This window comes from Octopus bimaculoides, chromosome 4, assembly GCF_001194135.2.
Source record: "Octopus bimaculoides isolate UCB-OBI-ISO-001 chromosome 4, ASM119413v2, whole genome shotgun sequence".
NCBI classification, from domain to species: domain Eukaryota; kingdom Metazoa; phylum Mollusca; class Cephalopoda; order Octopoda; family Octopodidae; genus Octopus; species Octopus bimaculoides.
In genome coordinates this window covers 121,558,552-121,564,653 of record NC_068984.1, presented here as the reverse complement: position 1 = coordinate 121,564,653, position 6,102 = coordinate 121,558,552, and the positions used below count along the sequence as shown (strand labels likewise).

At 38.7% G+C, this 6,102-nt stretch overlaps 1 long non-coding RNA gene across 1 annotated transcript in view; it reads left to right on the top strand.

Annotated features, from left to right (window-relative positions):
* LOC128247626 (uncharacterized) overlaps nucleotides 1–2,350 on the top strand; it is a 17,231-nt gene extending 14,881 nt beyond the window's left edge. Inside the window, exon 2 of the long non-coding RNA XR_008264001.1 lies at nucleotides 1,960–2,350. This is a non-coding gene — a long non-coding RNA (uncharacterized LOC128247626). The remainder of the gene's footprint in view (nucleotides 1–1,959) is intronic.
* Nucleotides 2,351–6,102: the final 3,752 nt, after the last annotated feature.

The window sequence follows — 6,102 nt, the reverse complement described above, 5'->3', positions numbered from 1 at the left end:
CCACCACCACCACCACCTCTGCCGCCACCACCACCACCTCTGCCGCCACCACCACCACCTCTGCCGCCGCCACTGCCGCCACCACCACAAGGATTATGCTGAACAGTCCAACTCATGCCAGTACAAGAGATAGGCATTAAATGATGCTGATGATGATGTAACTCAACCCTTGACAACTTTAATTTAAACTTGTAGGGTTTTACATTTACTTGATGGTGGTTGCAGTAATGTTTGTGGTGGTGTTGACATTAACTTTTAATTAGACACAAACGGTGGAAAGCCAGAATTAATGAAACACTGACAAAATACCATTTGACATTAAGATATCTTCTTAGAAGTTAGACCAACCAGAGTCAATTTCATTTTCAATCAATCTTGAGTTGATAAAATAAGTTCCAATAATACATTGTGCATTGTTTTAATTAGCTATACTCCTTTACTCCATCCTCTGTAAATTTGTGACCTGGAATTCAATAAGGAAGAAAAGGCGTAGGAGTGGCTGTGTGGTAAGTAGCTTGCTTACCAACCACATGGTTCCGGGTTCAGTCCCACTGCGTGGCATCTTGGGCAAGTGTCTTCTACTATAGCCTTGGGCTGACCAAAGCCTTGTGAGTGGATTTGGTAGACGGAAACTGAAAGAAGCCAGTCGTATATATGTATATATATATATATATATATGTGTGTGTGTGTGTGTATATGTATAAGTGTATGTTTGAGTGTCTGTGTTTGTCCCCCAACATCGCTTGACAACCGATTCTGGTGTGTTTACGTTTACGTAACTTAGCGGTTCAGCAAAAGAGACTGATAGAATAAGTACTAGGCTTACAAAGAATAAGTCCTGGTGTCGATTTGCTCGACTAAAGGCAGTGCTCCAGCCTGGCCGCAGTCAAAACGACTGAAACAAGTATAAGAGAGTAAAAGAGTATTCAATCAAACACATGATTTCTTATTTGAGCTCGAGAAAGAATGAAAGAAATTACTACAAATTTCTCCATGTCAGCTGATAACTCATCATAGGCATTGCTTTGTGTTTAAGAAGTTTATTTCAAGATACAGGCATGGATGTGTGGTTAAGAAATTTGCTTTCAAACCACATGATTTCAGGTTCTGCTCCACTTCATGGTAACTTGGATAAGTATGTTCCACTACAGGCATGCCATGTTGTAGAGTCTCAATGGGCTACATTGCTCACATACTTATTACCATGTGTTATGCTTTAACTTCTCAATGCCTAGCGTAACTCTGCCTTCTTCTCTCTCTAGTATACTCTCCCTCAAATGAGAGGGCTTTTTAGTCTTGTGAGTTACATGGCAGCCTCACTCACCATCATCATCATCATCATCATCATTTAACGTCTGTTGTCCATGCTGGCATGGTTGGATGGTTTGACCAGAGCTGGCAAGGTGGGAAGTTGCACCGGACTCCAGTCTGACTTAGCATAAATTTTACGGCTGGATGCCCTTCCTAATGCCAACCAGTTTACAGAGTGTGCTTGGTATCCAATACACTATGTAAAGTGGTTGGCATTAGAAGGACATCCTACCATAGAAAGCATGCTCTATAATAGAAAGACACATTTCTATAAATTTTCAATCATTACATCTACATAACAACACACTATTAAATGCAGATGAATGTCCTTGGTTTTATACTTTGTACAGTGAAAAAGTATACAATGACCAGAATATAGGTTGTGGGGTGGAGCAAAGAATATACATAAAAGTTGCCTTCAGTGTAATTGTTTAATTTTTTTCTAAACATTAAATAGTTATTGTGAATATCAAATTGCTTTATATGTCATAGTTTATATACATATTCATTTGTTTATCCATTTAATGATTGTTTTTCTGCAGCAATATGTGTTAGACAGGAGAAGTATGATTTACGTCTGGATACTCTTCTTGTGGTTAGTTAACCCTTAATTGTTTTTGAGCTAAGGGACTTTTTTTTTTATTTCAGAGGTCCTTGAAAGTGCTAAATGACTAGCTGTGATATCAACAAGAAATATAAACATCAACACTTTTTCATTTTACCAGCAATGGCAAGCTGTTGAATATCAACATTTATACACATTCATGCATGCACATAATATGTATATGTCTAGTTATAATACATATATTTGTGTGTGTGTGTGTAGTTATGTGGTATTATATACAGCTTTATGTGTGCTTTAACTGTTAAATCTCTCACAACATAATGAGAACTCATATCTACCAAATTCCCCTGCTGATGAAGGAAGTAGGTATATGGATACATTGACACATTCCATTTACTGATTGTGAACATTACAACTATTATGCAATTCTGAGCTCCCAGAAACAGCTGTTGAGTTAAAAATCTATGCATTCTCCACTTAGTTTTCTTTATCTTTTACACTCTATGTAAAAGTAAATTTATTTGTTAATATACATAAATATCTATATGCTTCTACATATGTGTTTATCTCCTGAAGATATTTAGTTTTTGTATCTATATATATCCCTACATATATTTATATGTGTATATATGTGTGTCCCTTCCCGTGATCCATACAAAAGAACTGGCTCAACATAAGTGTGTTGGCACTCCGTCGCTTACGACGTCGAGGGTTCCAGTTGATCCGATCAACGGAACAGCCTGCTCGTGAAATTAACGTGCAAGTGGCTGAGCATTCCACAGACACGTGTACCCTTATCATAGTTCTCGGGGATATTCAGCGTGACATAGCGTGACAAGTCACATTTTCCTAAATCTGGAGTCAGAGGTGTCCTTCTCTTTAACTTGTTGCCAACCAAAGCTGATGTGCCTAGCTTACCCACCTGACTGTATGGCTAAATACTTAGTCATGCCATGATGTCGCAAGAATTGTGGAAACTAGAGGCCATGATAAGAAATGTTGCTATAGGCACAGTAAAGTAGATATCATTTCCAGTGGCCTTCTGTTTATGGCCGTATGTGTGTGTGTGTGTGTGTGTGTGTGTGTGTGTGTGTGTGTGTGTGTGTGTGTGTGTGTGTGTGTGTGTGTGTGTGTGTGTGTGTGTGTGTACGTAAGTACGTATGTATATATGTATGAGTGCGCGCGCACGTGCATTTGTACATACATACTAGGCACAGTCATGGCTGTATGGTTAAGAAGTTTGCTTCGCAACCATATGATCTGGGGCTCAGTCTCACTGTGCAACACATCGGACAACTAAAGCCTTATGAGTGAATTTGGTAGATGGGAACTGAAAAAGAGGAACAGAAATGGATGTGAGTGATGACGGAAAAATTAAAGTGAGAAGGGAGCTGAAGGATGAAAATGAGTTTACTTAACTAAGAAGTGGTGAAGAAGCAAAAGCAAAACATTCAACTAAACCCGTCAGTATTATGGTTTCGTGCTTGAATATGAAACATTGCTCCTTCACATTTTTGGGCTGTGGTACCCTGATGTGCAGAGATGTCACACACTGATAAATGCATTTTGAAATGATTCTTTGTGTTGAAGTAAGTGACGGGTTGAAGTGGGTGGCCTGGCATACGCAGTAATGTGCTTTGAATGTGCTCGCGAACGTGATCGGCAAGGCAGTAACCTGTTTTCCCAATGTTAAATGCTCGGTAAAGTTTGCAGATGATGCAATGTATGAAGTTGAAAGATGTACAGCATAAGTTCTGGGTGATATGGCACTGATTTAGAACCAGTGATGGTTGTAGTGTTGTTAATGTAGGTGTAGCGGGGATTCGAACCATAAGCGCTTGATACTCAGTTTGACACCACGTGTGAGCCACTACAGTTTCACGTAATTGATCACTCACCATGAAGCTGTAGCGTCATATAGCGCTTAACTCATGGCTCAGACGGCCGACAGAACGCTGACGTCAAAGATCGCCTTGGACATTTGCACAGATGACAGACCACACACCACATGATGTCAAACAGATAGTTTTTTTTACATTCACAGAGCATTTTTTCTCTCCTCCTGGTCGGTAATTATTAATATTGTTCATTCTAAATAGGGAACACCAAATATTATGGTTAATTGTTTCGTGAGTTTGCTTCAGTTATTATTCACGCAGCCAACAACATCATTCCACGCATTCACTACAACAATGATAAGCCATTCACTTTGAAAAATGACAATTCAGATGTATGAAGCATATCATTGACCAGTTCAACATGAACACACAAGCAACTTTACAACATAGGGACGTAGCCGATCGGACGGCGACTGTATTTGTTCATCGTTGTTGTTATTCAAGGATCTATGCAGTTATGGCTTTCACAAGGCTTGCTTCCGCATAATCAATTTAGTCAACCCGCGAGCTTCTCGAGAGTGGTTGTTGACAGCAGATCGATTTTCTAACCAGCGGAGCCGCTCCCTTTCACAAAAAAAAAAAAAAAAAAAAAAAATTAAGACAAACCCAGATTTCATTTCTGAGTGACACTGGTCGCCCATTTTACGATTACTTCCAAGTTTTTCTCTATCTGGAAAATTAGGGCCGAGTCAGAGTTCAAACACTTTAACCACACTCCCGTTACCCCCCGATACTACTCGTATAGAGTGCCGACCATGTCGATTTTCGATGTGTGCCAAACCATGATGATGAGTCGTCGGTATACGCAGACATAGCTCTCTGTCATCCCCGAGGCATAACTCGAACACCAAGACATACAGAAGAGAGAGAAAAAGTGGGATGTTTAATTGGTAGATAACACGATGTGATATGTGGCCGTTCAATACGAATAAACAGATGTTGGTTGCTCTATATTGCAGAGATTCAGTCTCTCAAGACACGACGATGAAGGCTGCATCTAAGATAGCAACTTGGTAGCAAAGGTCAATACTGGCAAAAGGTTTCAATTGATCAATTTGATTAGCTCTCACTCAATGAAGCTAGATCTATCATTGACCCCCTTCGACGATGTATCACATAAGATGGAGGTTGCCATGTACAGGTCTACTGGAGTTCTTAGAGAATTTTGCATCTCCGATCACGCTACTGATAACAAATGCCAATTCCATAGTGAACAACTTCGCCTGGAGTTGTCAATAATGTTCTTATTCGGATCCTTCTTGAACATGGTCATCACATTCAGTGTGATTTAAGAGAGAATTGGCTGTTATTTCATGTAGGTCAAGTAATTGCGCAGACGCTTCCATGTTACTTTATCTCAGCTGTTTGCTACATCACACTAAAATGATTCAGTTAAAAAAAAGAGTTGCCTCCCTTACATCAGAGCGTTTACTATTTATCTCAAAGCGGTTGAAATCTATATTCTTAATCTTCTATCATGATTCAGTTTACATCTGAAGTGTATTACTGGAATGTAAATTGACCGTACTCGACGGAGTGGTTTATTTTATCGACGGATGAAAGACAAGGTTGACCTTGGGATGTAATGCACCATAACTAAATATCGCAAGGTAGTTTATCCAACGTTCTAAGAATTTTTAGTAAATTTCAGAGTCTCATGGAGACTTAGTTGGTTGCTCTTTTGGCGTGTGATCTACAAGGGAGATTACTTTAGATTACTTTTTAGTTTCCTTTTCAATTTCTAAAATCCCGTAAGATGTTGGATAAAGATTTTTGCAATGTGATCAGCAACGAGACGAAAGCTGTTGTATTTTTACAAGAAACCAGCACTAAATTCTCATAATTTCTTAAGAAAAAGAAACATGCCACTTTGCCGTGTAATCTACAATTGAAAGGGAGATTACTTTAGGTTACTTTTTAGTGTAATTTGTGTTAGTCCTGCTTTCCTTGTGATCTACGTAATCAAATTTACTTTGGTGGGTGATCTATGTGCTTATTTTAATTATCATATGGTTTTCTTATTGAAAGAGTAAGAATTTTGAAAAAATACATTTTCAATGCTAAGTATGTACAAAATGGTTTAATAAGTAACCTAAAGTAATCTCTCTTGTAGATCACGTGCCAAAAGAGCACCTTTAGTGGAATGTCCATTGCATGAAAACTCTTTAAAGCAGTTGAATGAACTGATCACCGTATCAGTTTGTAAAGCAGCTTCGAGAGAAGAACACCGTATAAATACAGGCCCCGTGTCTTTAAACTGGGAAGACTGACAAATCATTTGATGGAAATTGATGAAATAATATATATATATATATATATATATATATA